Below are 14,182 nucleotides of genomic sequence, written 5' to 3' on the forward strand. Positions count from 1 at the left end.
AGTGAAGCATCAGTCAACTTAATGGATATTTAGAAAAATCCAAAGGAGTCAGAGATTGACATTATTCAGTTGTGGCAGATAGCAGTCTCATCATTGTGGTGAAAACAAGAGTCACAGAATAGGCCCTTTTCTCCCGTGAATTGGCTGGCAGTGGTTAGTTCACAATGTATAGTCTTGGCTCTGAAATCTTCAGTGACCACTCTTCTCTGGTGGCAGTTTGGGAGAGATTATCGATCCATGGGCCAAAGTGGTTCAGTATTAGTAAAGACAAGACTGCAAGGAAAATAATATCCAAAGGTTACAAGATTCCCCTGATCATAATCCCGATACAAGAAAAAGTCTTCCAAATGCTTCAGTAAATCAGACAAACAGGGCAGGAGACATTGGTTTTCCATCAAAATGGACTCATCCAGGAGGTCCCACCAAATTAAAGAGGCCAAAACTACTACTCAAGCTTTTCTTCTGGTACCCAAAAAGATAAAATACCTGACCAACTTGATGGCACAAAGGATGTTCTTCATGTTTCACTGTTGCAGTCATCACCTGTAGGTTATCCCTGCTGTGGTAGCCCTCAGCCGGCTCGAATACCATAGTTACTGTTTTTCTGCGTCACCTGCTGTCGCCTGTAGTCAGACATCAAGTCATCAATGCTATAAAGCAAGGCAGCCAACACCATTGCGTCAGTCTTTCTTGCCGTGGAGCCCATAGCAGAAGCAGTTTGCAAGTGTCCCGGTCGGTCACTACCAGAGTTTGAATTACAGCTGAAAATGTCTAAAACTAAGTACCCCATTGGGTATCCTTTTTTCTTGCACTAACCAAAGTCCGAAAATGTTAACAGTTGTCTCACCTGTGGTAAGCAGATCCCACACTGAGACTTCCATTCATACTGCATCACTTGTTTAGGCCCTGACCACGATGTCCACCATTATCGGTTCTGTGCCCTTTTTAACACAAGAACCATTCGCATAGAGCTCTTATTGTAGACAGGTATTTTCGTCTTCCATCTTCACAATCTGAAGTAGCATCCATCAGCCAGCCATCCGTGGACATTCTGAAAAAATGCAGAGTTAAAGATAGAGACAGACCACACTAGGCTAAGCCTTCCTACAACTCTACCGCTAAGCAGGTCGTCAGTTCTTCTGAATTCAGTGAGGTGATTTTGCAGGCCCTAATTCCCTACTTGATATCTACACAGGCCTCTACCGAGACCCTTTCAGAGTCCGGTATGCCACAGAAATCTTGTTAGTCTTCTGAGCCTTTGGTTGTCTCTAGCTTGGTTGCGTCTGGAGCCACATCGCAGGCACTGGCTTCTGAGGAGGCCTCTCGCACTACCGAATCTAGACAAAAACTGACATCTTCTCATCCGACTGCCATTTCTCTCAGACTGATGGATACTCTTTGGCCTAGAAGTAAGGCCATCTCTAGAAAATCTGCCTCCAGCCACCATCTTACTCCTGCTCCACCACCAAAAGCACAAATGCTTAAAATGGCGGGGGATGTCATCTCTCTCTTATCAGGGGTAGTCAGGCCACAACTTCTAAAAGGAAAAGACACCCTTCTCTTGAAATTATGACAGAACAGGATTCTGAGAACTCTGATTATTCAGATTTTGAAGAGGGCCAACAACCTCTGACTGCTTATGAGGATTCAGATGCAGAGGAACCCATTCCTTCTGCCTCCCCACCAGAGGACCTTTCCTTTGGGGAAACCCTTCACACCCTCAGGGAACATTTCTAGTGGGAATCACAGGATTTCCCCCAGTCTAAGAAAAGACTAAGAGTGTTTCTGGACCTGCCCCAGCACAGACCTCTGGCCATCCCCCCTATTTTAGAAGTGGTGGTGATGTTTTCCATGAATCCAGCTTAGCCTCTGATGCCCTCCCACCTGCTTCCAGTAAACCTGACAGGTATTACAGAGTAGCTGATTTTCACAAATACTTGTACAGAAATCCTGCTGCAGAACCAGAGGTCATTACACAGGGACCTAAAGGAGCTAAGACTAGTTCTGCCAAGAATCCTATTCCTTCTGACAAGGATTCCAGAGCTCTGGACAGATGGGGTAAAACAGTATACACCTCTGCAACCTTAGCTATCAGAGCACTCAGCTGTCAGTTCCATATGCTAAAATATCAACAACACACTTTGGAACTATTAAAACAAAAGAATTCAACCTTTCCTGACTGTGCCAATTTGAAAGCGGTAGCAGGTTTACGGCACTTCACTTGTCAAGGTGCCAAACACTCATTACACTGTGGATATGATGCCCTAGAAGCCTAAAGCAGGGAAGCAGTGTCAGGATCTGTCATTAGGAGACATGCATGGTTGAAGGAACAACCTCTCCCTGATCATGTCAAGTCTAAATTAATTGATGCATCCCTGGATAAGGACCGCTTGTTTGGAGTAAAAGCAGAGGAGGTGCTTAAAAAGATGGAAGACAAAGCAAAATCTATGCAAAAAAGATTTCTTTCAAGTTCAACCTCCCAGGTTCAGCAGGAACTTTCCCTCTAAGCACTGGTCCTTCCTTGCACCTAGCAGACAGGGCCAAGGTAAGCCCCGCAGGGAAAGGCCACCCAGGCCCCTATCCCAGGGGCAGCAGAGAACAAACTGTGGACCACTTCTGCTCAAAAGGCAGGGAGTTATAAACCATCATTCTATGGCAAGAACTCTCAATGACTCCCTCTCCCCCTCTGCCTTCCTTTCACTCACCAAAAGCTAGGAGGAAGGCTGTGCCTTTGCAAAGAAAATTGGCTTTCTGTAACAAAGGACCAATGGGTCTTAAAGATCATTTTTCAGGGATACAAATTCTCTTTTAACGAACTCCCAATTACAAGAGGGTACCCAGACTTTCCTCCAAATCAGTGGGCAGAGGCATTGAAACAGGTCCATACTGTCATATCCCAGGGGACAGTAGAATCTGTCCCCTCAGGTCAAACAGGCAAAGGCTTTTATTCCAGACTGTTCCTTGTTCCCGAAAAGAGGGCACTTGGCACCCTATCCTGGATCTATCCATTTTGAACACCTCCCTGGTGGTCCACCAAATTCAAAATGCTAACTTTGCAGCAGCTGCTGCCTATGCTGATAGAAAACTGCCTGGCTAGTGACCCTAGACCTAAAAAATGCCTACCTCCACATCCCCGTAAGGGAATCTTGCAGGAAATTCCTGCACTTCAGAGCAGGCTCACAACACTTTCAGTTCTCTGCACTACCCTTTGCCTTATCTACTCACCCAGAGTATTGACCAAATGCTTAGCCCCGGTCATAGCATTTTGCAGACAGAGAAATATACAGATTTACCTTTATCTGGATGACTGCCTCATTCAGGCAAAGTACAAAGAAAAGCTGCTCCAGGACCTTCTCTTTGTCAAAACCCTCTTAACTTCTCTAGGCTTCACCATCAACAAGAAGAAATCAAACCAAACACCCTCCAGGAGGATCATTTTCTTGGATGCACTGCTGGACACACATCCCAAATGGCCTTCCTATCCCAAGAAAAGCAGAACTTCCTGCCTCTCTATGTAGCTGGCTTCCAGAAGTCACCTCACTGTGAGGAAGTTCCTGTAAGCCTTGGGGTACCTGGGATCTTGCATCCTTCTAATTCCTCTGGCCAGGCTTCACATGAGGAAGCTTCTGTGGTATCTAAAGAACCTTGGTGTCAGCACTGTCAGCCTCTAGAGACCTCTCTCCCTCTAATCCCCTGTATAAGGGCCAAGTTTCTCTGGTGAACAGGGGCCTGTACCAAAAGCAAGGGTCTTCACGTCATCCTCTGCCCTACCAGGCAGACCATCACCACCGACACCTCAGACTTTGCTTGGGGCACTCACCTAGCAGGCAGGTGCATCCAAGGTCTTTGGAATGCCCAGCGACTTCCCTTACAGATCAATCAGAAGGAAATGATGGCAGTGCAAAAGGTTCTGACATCCTTCAAACCCCATCTCAGGCCAGGGATTCTCCTTATCAAAACAGACCACACCACAGTTATGTGGTATATCAACAAACAGGGAGGGATCCAATCTTATCCTCTGTGCAGGCTAGCCATGAACCTCTGGCTGACAGCCTCCTCCATGGGATTACACCTAATTGCGCAATACCTACCAGGGATCAACAACACCCTGCCAGACCACCTAAGCAGAAACTTACTGGACCCCCACGAATGGCAGCTTCACATGAAAATCTTTTTGCAAGTCATTCAGGAGTGGGGAACTCTGGAGGTGGATCTCTTTGCTTCGCACCTCAACCACCACCTGAAGAAATTTTGGAAAAGGGAGTATCACCACCTAGTGTGGAAGGTGGATGCCTTGACCTTCCCCTAGAACTCCCTCTGTGTATGCATTCCCTCCTCTGCCTCTTATTCCCAAGGTACTGATCAAGATAAGGGAGGAGAGACCAAAGGCCATCCTCATTGCTCCAGATTGGCCCAGACAGCATCGGTACCCCTTACTGCGCAGCCTGACAATACAGCCTCACAGGTAGCATCCCATGACCTCAGACCTCTTGACCCAGGTGGGGGGGGGGGTTGCTGCACCCAGACTTGCAGACTCTCAAACTGTCACCTTGCTAATACTTTAAAAGTAAACAAGGGGCCCCTGTTAAGCAAACAGGTCCTAGACATTATCACAGAAGCTAGAAGGCCCAGCAACAGAAAATCTTACGCAGAGAAATGGAAAACATTTTGCTCCTGGAGCCAGTCCAGATGGGGCAGTACCTCACAACCTGCCAGTGCTCTTATCCTGGACTACTAGCTGAGTTAGTCAAAAGTGGCCTGTCCTTCTCTTTTATTAAAATCCATGCTTCAGCCATTTCAGCTCATTTTGATACAGACCAGCCCCTCTTCTCACATCCTTTGATTAAACAATTCCTCAGAGGGGCTTCTAATGTCACATCTCCCAGAAGGCCACCCACACTAGCGTGGGACCTGAATTTTTTTTTTTAGAAAAACTAACCTTACCACCATTCGAACCTGCTGCTTCAGCAGAAATGAGATACCTGTCGTGGAAGACTGCTTTCCTACTAGTTATCACCTCAGCCAGAAGGTTTTTAGAACTTCAGGCACTCGTGGCCATTAAGCCCTTCATCATTTTCCATGCAGACAAGATCTATTTGAGGACTAACCCCTCCTTTATGCCCAAGGTGGTGTCTGATGTGACCCCCAACCAGGCCATACATCTATCCGCCTTCTTTCCTAATCCTCAAAATAAGGGGGAAAGAATTCTGCACTCACTAGATGTGCACAGACAGCTCAGGAACTACCTGGACCATACTAAACCCTTCAGAAAAATAGACCAGCTTCTTGTCAGCTTTTCCATAGGGGCAGAGGGTAAGCCCATTTCTAAGCAAACGATTTCCAAGTGGATATCACACTATCAATTTCTGCTACAGACTACATGGGAAACCAACTCCTATGTCCATTCATACTCATTACACTAAGGCACCCTCCACTACCACAGCATTCTTCAGATGAGTTCCCACCAGGGACATCTTGGAAGCTGCCACCTAGACCTCTGTCCATACCTTTACAAAGCATTACCACTTACCTCTTTTCTCTAAGGCTAGGGCAGGGTTTGCCTCTGCAGTTCTGCAGGGCATGCTGACCCATTCCTAGGTCTCTAACTAATCCTTCCTCCCCTCTCCTCAGCTTTGGGAATCCTCCCGCATGTGATGACTGCGACAGTGAAACATGTAGAACATAGTAAGGTTGTGTACACTTACCATAAATGTAGATGTTCGAGTCTATTCCCTGTTGCAGTCCTGTTTTCCCTCCCTGCTTCCCCCTTATATCCTCTTTTCTTAGGGGGGCATAAGCTTCTCATGGTGGCTTTTAGCCACCAGTACCACCTTACCATATTTCATTGTGCTTCTGATGGGTTAGGACAAGAAAAACTGTAATGGCATTGGCTGCCTTGCTTTATAGCACTGATGACCTGACATCAGATTACAGGTGACAGCAGCTGACACAGAAAAACATTGACTGTGGTATTCGGGCCAGCCGAGGGCTACCACAGCAGGGATAACCCACAGGTGATGGCTGCAACAGTGAATATACTCCAACATCTACATTTATGGTAAGTGTACACAACTGTACTTTACTGCCATGGGTAACCCACATTCTGGAAGAGAGTCAGGCCTCTGATAGAGGTCGCAGGGGGCAGGATGAAGCTTCTACTGCTAACATTTGTGTATTGTGTGGATGTTTTCGGTATTATTTTTTTTTCAGCTTTTTGCACACACTTTCTCTGTTGATCATCACTCCTTTCCTAGCCAGCTGGGCCATTCTTTCCTCATCAGCAGGATGAAAGTCAACCAGGAGGGCTGACAGCCATTAGTGATGATTCATGCTTTTGTTGTAGCAATAGCTCCCTGCTTGCACTTGGCAAAGTGCCAGGAAGAAGACATGCAATGGGCTATATCAAACAATAATTTCTGTAAGGCTGTCTCTTCTCAGGCAGCACTGCCTTCCCTCAAGGAATGAGTGGTTGATTTCTTGGTCTTCACCAGGGAAACCACACCATTCAATGTGCATAGCAAGTACTAGCGTCCTTCCTCACCACCCTGGAAGAAGCAAGCAGACCACACCCCTCCACTCCTCCCCTTCTGTGCCTACCTGACTCCTCTGTGCCAAGGCCAATAATCAAACCCCAGTTGCCTGGGTTGCAATTTGGGATTCATCCCTCTGTGCACCGGAAGTAATCTGGTTTGGATACGAATCAATGCCTGGCTGGCCTCTGGCAGTGACCAGGAGCTTTTCAGATCACTTCAGGAAAGAAAATGAGGAGAGATTTACCGCCTGATGCTATTGCACTAGCCTGTGCCATAGCTAGGGACAGTGATCAACCACCACAAGAATGTTGGCCTCTGACAGCACAGCTGCAACTCCCCCAGCATCCCTCACTCCCTGGAGCTAAACAATAGGGTATCACAGGGTCAACTTCCTTAGGAGTGGGGAAGCCCTCTCTAGAGAGTTCAAAAAACTGTAGTTGGTGAATTTGTGTTTGGATGTGCAAGAAAGCTAAGTGGGAATACCAAAGGTTGAAAAGGGTTGGAAAATATAAGGAAAAAAAGGCAAAGAACCTCAAACCCATCCTTGAGCTAAGTGTCCAAGACAAGTTTGTTCACAAACAGAAGTTCATATGGTTACAGTGCAAACAGTTGCTCTTTGTGAAGAGGAGACTGGATGTGCTGCTTAAAACTTTGGACTCCCACCTCCACACAAAGATTGATCTGAAGTCAAGAAGTGTCCTGTGCTTCAGGTTAGGAGCCAAGCGCTACCAGATTTAATGCCTTTACCCTCTCTTTTCAGTCATGCTGCAGCCTCCAGAGTGTTTACAAAGTGCATGACAGTAGTAGCAGCTCAACAAAGACTCACAGATTCAAAGTATTCCCCTATCTGGGTGGCTTACACCTAGCTGCCCGTTTACCTCTGTCCCTTCAAGAAAAATTGGGTTCCTAAGCAGACTGTTCTACTTTACTTCATGGGAATCAGTGTAAATCAGTAAAAGGCACATGAGTTCTCCACACAGAGTCATACTGCTGGGGTGCAGTCTGTGCAGCCTGGTCTGCAAAAATGACATAATTCTGGAAAGACTGAAGACCCTCCAGTCAGCTTTTTGGCAGATTTTGTTGATGTAAGGAGTTACAGCCATATATGCCTGTGGGGTGCTTGTTTGCATGGCAGCCGTAATATTGGTGGTTCTGTACATGCACCTGCTTATGAGGCATTTTATATCAACACTCAGACTGTCATGGTGTCAACATGAACACCCACTTTTCAGCAGAGTTACCTTGTAAAATTGGATGTTCTTCATGTTTCACTGTTGTAGTCATCACATTTGGGTTATCCCTGCCAGGATAGCCCTCAGCTGGCCCAAATACCAGAGACTTAGTATTTCTGCATCGGTTGCTATCGCTTGAGGACTGACATCATGTCATCAGTGATATAAAGTAAGGCAGCCGACACCATTACATCAGTCTTTCTTGCCATGGAGCCCAAAGCAGAAGCAGTTTGCATGAGTGCCAGTCGGCCACAACTGAGTTTTCATTTCTAAACTGAAGGTGAAGTCTTCTAAAGCTAAGTAACCCACTGGGGATCCTTTTTTCTTGCACTAACTGATGTCAGAAAAAGTTAATAATTGTCTCGCCTGTGGAAAGTACCACACCGAGACTTCTACTCTTACTGTGTCACTTGTCTAGGCCCAGACCAAGACAAGCTTTTGTGCTTTAATGCCAGTAATATCCATCGTCGGGCCCTTCTTGTAGCCAGATGTTTTTGTTTACAGTCCTCGAAATCCAATATGGCTTTGATAAGCCATCCGACAGCAGATCTTCTGAAAAAACGTAAAGATAAAGACAGAGACAGATCGCACAGGTCCAAACACCTTCTGATGACACCTCCATTAAGCTAGTAGTCAGTCCTCTGGTACTCAGTGAGTCGCTTTTGCAGCCCCTGATGCCTGCTTCAGTTGATTCGCAGGCTGGTACGAGACCCTTTCGGAGTCCGGTATGCCGCATAACTCTTCTTCATCTAAGGATCCTGCGGTTGTCTTTACCTTGGATGGATCCAGAGCCGCTGAGCAGGCACCGGCTTCTGAAGAAGTACTTTGCACCACCGAATCTTGACACAAACTGACGTCATCTTTCACGACTACCATTCTTTCGAAAACAGCCAAGTTCCTTAGGCCCAGGGTTTGAGGCACACCCAAGAAACTGACTACCCACTCTCAGGCACCTGCTACCTTGCCTCAGTCTCAAATGCTTAAAATGGCAGAAGACCTTATCATGCTGATCAGGGGAAGCCAAGCTACGCCCTCAAAAAGGAAAAGAGATCTGTCCCCAATAGTTTTGTCTGAACAAGAGTCAGATGAATCTGATGCATCTGACTATGAAGACATGCAACCCCTCTCCACTTATGAGGATTCTGATGCAGAGGAATCTATTCATTCAGCCTCTTCCCCAGAGGATTTTTCCTTTGGGGAAACTATGCATACTTTAAGGGAGCATTTCCAATGGGAGAGTCAGGACTACCCTCAGTCTAAAAAGATACTCAGGGAATTCCTAGATCTTCCGCAATACAGACCCTTGGCCACCCCCCCCCCCCCAGTCCTGGATGTGGTGGATGATGTTTTCCTTGAATCTAGCTTGTCTCCTGATGCCCTACCACCTGCTCCCAGAAAACCAGACAGGTACTACAGAGTCCCTGACTCACACAAACATCTTTTTAAAAATCCAACAGCTGACCATGAGGTCATTTCTCAAGGATCAAAAGGGATTAAAGCAACCTCTGCTAAGAATCCCATCCCCTCAGGCAGGGATTCCCAAGCATTGGACAGATGGGGTAAAAAAGTATACACCTCAGCTACTCTTGCTATCAGGGCACTAAGTTGTCAGTTTTGGAACTCTCTAAACAAAAAAATATCTTCCTTTCCTGCTTGGGCAGAATCTAAAGATTTACAAGACTTAATGCATTCTGCAAGTTAAGTAACTAAACACCCTTTGCACTGTGGTTTTGATGCCCTAGAAGCTTCTTGCAGGGCAGCCGTCACTAGATCTGTCATTAGAAGACATGCATGGCTTAAGAAACAACCCCTGCCAGACCATGTCAAATCTAAATTGTTGGATGCCCCCTTGTACAAAGATAACTTATTTTGCACTAAGGCAGAAGAGGTCTTAAAAAAGATGGAAGAAAAAGCAAAATCTATGCAAACAGTTAAAAATTTCTTACAGGTCCAGCCCCCCCTAGGTTCAGCAGGCATTTTCCCCTCCAAGCACTGGTCCTTTCCTGCTCCGAATAAATAGGCCCAGCCTAGACCCCGTGGAAACAGACCCCCTCAGACAGTAGCCCCAGGGAATGCAAAGATCTAAGCAGTGGGCCACCCCCTTATGGTAAGCACTCACAATGACTCACCTTCTCCCAACCTCCCCTCTGCTCACCTTCACTTACCCTAAGAGGAAAACTCTCCTTTCACTCAAGCACCTGGGCCACCATTACCAAGGACCAATTGGTTATGAACATTGTGTCTCTGGGATACAAATTCTCCTTTCACACCCTTCCAACCTCAAAAGGATTCTCAGATCTACCACCAAATCAGTGGGCAGAGGCTCAAAAGCAAATCCTTTCCCTGTTCTCTTTGAGGGCAATAGAGCACATTCCTGCAGAACAGATAGGCCAAGACTTGTACTCCAGATTTTTTTCTGGTGCCTAGAAAAGATGGCACCTGGCGTCCCATCCTCAATCTATCCATTCTAAACACCATTGTGGTGATCCCAAAATTCAAAATGCTCACCCTCCAGCAGCTGCTACCCATCTCTCCAAGGACGCTTGGCTAGCCACCCTGGATCTAAAAGAGGTCTGTCTCCACATTCCTATCAGGGAATCATGCAGAAAATATCTCCGCTTCAGGGCAGGATCTCAACACTTTCAGTTCTCTGCACATCCCTTTGGCTTATCTACTGCTCCCAGAGTTTTCACAAAATGCCTGGCTCCGGTCATTGCCTTTTGCAGACAAATAAATATTCAAATTTACCTCTACTTAGATGACTGCCTTATTCAGGCAGACAGCCAGGAAAAGCTGCTCAAACACCTGGCCTTTGTAAAGAGCCTATTAACCTCCCTAGGGTACACAATCAACGAAAAGAAATCAAAGCAAGTGCCCATCCAAAGGATGATCTTCCTGGGAGCAAGTCTAGACACAGCATCCCAGATGACATACTGTACACCAGAGAAACAAATTTTCCTGTCAGCCTACTTCTCTCAACTGGCCACCAGGCCCCAGGTTTCTGCAAGGAAAATCCTGCAAGCTCTAGGGTTCATGGCATCTTGCATACTCCTCATTCCATATGCCAGACTGCATATGAGGAAATGTCAGTGGTACCTAAAGAGCCTTTGGTGTCAAGACCTGGAAACTCTCTTACCTATAATTCCTTGCCTCAGAAAGGAATTTCTTTGATGGGCAACAGCATGCTCCCACAACAAGGGGCTGCCCTTCTCCCCACATCCCACTGCTCAGACCCTCACCACAGATGCATAAGACTATGCTTGGAGTACACACCTGGACGGCAGGTGCATACAGGACCAATGGAGCCCACAGCAAATCCCCCTCCACATCACTCAAAAAGAGATGATGGCTGTGCAACATACCTTGATAGCTTTCAAACTTCTTTTCTCTCCAGGGGTTCTCCTGGTAAAAACAGACACCACTACTGTGGAGTGGTACATCAACAAGCAGGGAGGGACTCACTCCTACTCTCTGTACAGGCTGGCCATGATCCTTTGGCTCACAGCCTCTTCCATGCAACTACACCTGCTAGCACAATACCTACCAGGCTCTCTGAACTCCCTGGCAGACCAATTAAGCAGAAACTTTCTGGACCCACATGAGTGGCAGCTCAACAGAGGTACCTTCATCCTAATAACTCAGAAATGTGGAACCCCGAAGGTTGACCTCTTTGCCTCACACACCAACCATCAGCTCAGCAAATTCTGCCCCAGGGACTATCACTGCATGGCTTGGAAAGTGGATGCCCTGTCTTTCCCCTGGGTCAACCTCTCTGTCTATGCCTTTCCTCCCCTACCTCTCATCCCCAGGGTACTGCTCAAAATAAGGGAGGAAAATTCAAGGACCATTCTTATAGCTCCAGACTGGCCCTGACAGTACTGGTACTCCTTGCTGCGCAGCCTGTCCCCACTGCCTCCCTGGCATCTTCCTCAGATTCCAAACCTCCTAACCCAGAGGGAAGGGAAATTCATGCATCCCCAATTGCAGACACTGAATTTGGCAGCTTGGCTTATTCCCTAACCCTGAACCAATCTGCCATCCTCAGTAAACAGGATCTGGATGTTATCTGTGAGGCCAGACGCCCTAGCACCAGAAAGTCTTATGCAGACAAATGGAAAAGTTTCTGCACCTGGATCCAGGCTGAGGGGGCCAATACGGCAGAGCCCTCCCTACCCCTCATCCTGGATTACTTAGCTGACCTACTACACAGTGGTCTCTCTTTCTCATCTATAAATAATTCATGCCTCTGCTATTTCTGCACATTTTCCCACTGAACAGCCACTTTTCTCACACCCTTTGATCAAGCAGTTCCTCAGAGAGGCTAGCAACTTGAGGCCCCCCAGAAGGGCACCAACACCAGCTTGGGACCTTAACTTTGTCTTGGAAAAACTCACCCTGCCTGCTTCTGAACCAGCTTCTACTGCAGAAGTAAAATTTCTCTCCTGGAAGACAACCTTCCTTCTGGCTGTCACTTCAGCCAGAAGAGTCTCTGAGCTGCAAGCACTCGTGACTGTAGAACCCTTCATCATAATGTCTATATTTAAATGCTATTTTTTTAACTGTATAATCCAAATAATACTTAATGTGGAGCTTTTCTCCCCGGGCCTCTGCTGAAAACGGACCTGTGTCCAGTCGGACTCTCCCAGTTAACAAATGTAAATAAAATAAATAAATAAATAAATAAATGCAGACCGGGTATCCCTCAGAACTAACCATTCCTTCATGCCCAAGGTGGTGTCCAGTATGGAGAAAAAAACATAGAGCCAGGATCCAAACACCAAAAATTTAGTAAAACCTCTTTGCTTAGATTCTGTGAGTCTGCTTTGTTGTTCCTGGTGTCCAGTGTGACTCTCAAACCAATCCATTCATTTGCCCACCTTCTTTCCTAATCCCCAGAACAAGGGGGAAAGAATTCTTCACTCTCTAGATGTGCACAGACAGCTCAGATACTATCTGGACAGAACTAAATCCTTCAGAAAGTCTGATCAGTTGCTGGTTAGCTTTGCTACAGGGGCAGAAGGCAGCCACCTCCAAGCAAACCATTTCCAAATGGATAGCACACTGCATCCATTTCTGCTACAAATGGCATGGTAAGCCTCCCCCCAAGGGTGTCAGGACACACTTCACCAGAGCAGCCTCCACCTTTGCAGCTTTCCTCAGAGGTGTCCCTACCAGGGACATCCTGGAGGCTACCACCTGGACATCTGTTCACACTTTTACCAAGTATTACCACCTGCCTCTCTTCTCCAAATCCAGGGCAGGGTTTGCCTCTCCAGTCATGCAGGGCATCCTAGCCAGCCCCTAGCTTCCTTGACTGCCTCCACCCATTTCCTCAGCTTTGGGAATCTACTCAAATATGATGACTGCAACAGTGAAACATGAAGAACGTAATACAGCTGTGTACACTTACCATAAATGTAGATGTTTGAGTGTATTCACTGTTGCAGTCCTGGTTTCCCTACCTCCATTCCCCTTTTTTCTCTTTCTCCTTTTGTTACCATTCTTCCCTGTTGTTCTCCTTTCCTTACAAGGGACATAGTGGTATTTATTTTCCACTGGTGGGGTTCTTCCACCAGAATCTGGCCTCCTACTTTGGGGTCTCCTGACAGGTTAGGGCAAGAAAAACTGAAGTAATGGCGTCAGCTGCCTTACTTTATACCACTGATTACCTGATGTCAGTCCTCAAGCGACAGCAGCCAATGCAGAAATACTATGTCTCTGGTATTCGGGCAGGCCGAGGGCTACCATGGCTGGGATAACCCAAATGTGATGACTGCAACAGTGAATACACTCGAACATCTACTTTTATGGTAAGTGTATACAACTGTACTTTCATGCAGCACCTTTAGTGGTGGCTCCATATGCCATCTTATTATTGCGTATCGACTGTCAGGACCACAACCGATGAATGTGTCATACTTCAGCACTATGTTAGGGGAAACTGCTTCATCAGCAGGAACATGCAGGGTTGTTGGACACAGAAAATACAATTACAAATCAATGTCCTGGAACTCATGGCAGTTATTGGGCCATGATAACATGTCAGTAGTCTGCTGTATCATTCCCCTTATATAAACAGACAGTCAAAGATTTGAACAGGAATGTGAAACACAGCGTGTTCGTAATAGCAGTTGGCATTCCCAGAGAAACAAACTACCGAACGTCAGGCTCAACAGTAGCTCATTCCTTCTTCATGAATGGTCACTGTTAAGTATCAGAAAAGATATTCCAAAGATGAGGCAGATGTATCCTGGATCTGTTCATATTTCTATCACCACTCAACATAAGATGCAAGAAATTCTTTTTGCTCTATCCTGTTATAGACAAATGCATCATGGAGTCTATTCAGGTCCACTTTCAGAATGTCAGAGTCAAAGTAAACTTTATTGTCATTCAGATCAACAAATGCAATGTATC

The 14,182-nt window shown here is 46.4% G+C and overlaps 1 protein-coding gene across 1 annotated transcript in view; it reads left to right on the top strand.

Moving 5' to 3' along the window:
* LOC122809196 overlaps positions 1-14,182 on the top strand; it is a 640,703-nt gene that overhangs the window by 602,060 nt on the left and 24,461 nt on the right. The window lies entirely within an intron of this gene.

This window comes from Protopterus annectens, chromosome 8.part0, assembly GCF_019279795.1.
Source record: "Protopterus annectens isolate FY-2018-M chromosome 8.part0, PAN1.0, whole genome shotgun sequence".
NCBI classification, from domain to species: Eukaryota; Metazoa; Chordata; order Ceratodontiformes; family Protopteridae; genus Protopterus; species Protopterus annectens.